Genomic DNA, 592 nt, shown 5'->3' with positions numbered 1-592 from the left:
CAATAAAAAAATGTTTTTGTTTTTTTTTTTTACAGAGTAATAAATAGTAGGTTATAAAAGTGAAAATTAAAAGAGTAATAGAGGACTTAAAATTTTTTTTAATTAAAAAAAAGAAAGAATGAGTGATCGTAAAAGTAGTAAAAATATATTTAGGACTTTCTCTGGTGTTGTTGTGGGTATTATGGGGTCAGTTCATTTTCGGCTAGTTCCTTGGTCCAGCATATATTTCTCAAGATCTGTAGGCCCCTTCCTATGTAGTCGGTACTAATGCAGGGTTTTAATCTATTGCCTGTAGCTTCCAAGGCGGTTCCCTCTGTTATAGCTTCTTCTGTTTGCTGGTCTCTTCAGTGTCTGATTTCCACCCTGACACAGAGGGGGCGGTGGTGGACACTTTTTTTTTTTTTTAGGCTCACTTGTTCAGTCATGCTGTGGGGAGGGAGGGACGCTGCACACAAATAACACTGGCATGTGCTCGCAGTGCCTCAGCCTCACTGGGCCTGCCCCCGCTCATGGCACGTGTACCCTCCCTGCCCACCCTGCTCAGGCTCTAGGTTGCTCCTAGGTTGCTCCGCCGGGAACCATCCAAGGCCGG

This window comes from Bison bison, unplaced genomic scaffold, assembly GCF_000754665.1.
Source record: "Bison bison bison isolate TAMUID 2011002044 unplaced genomic scaffold, Bison_UMD1.0 scf7180017864385, whole genome shotgun sequence".
In the NCBI taxonomy this organism is placed as follows: Eukaryota; Metazoa; Chordata; class Mammalia; order Artiodactyla; family Bovidae; genus Bison; species Bison bison.
This window is presented reverse-complemented; position numbering follows the sequence as displayed.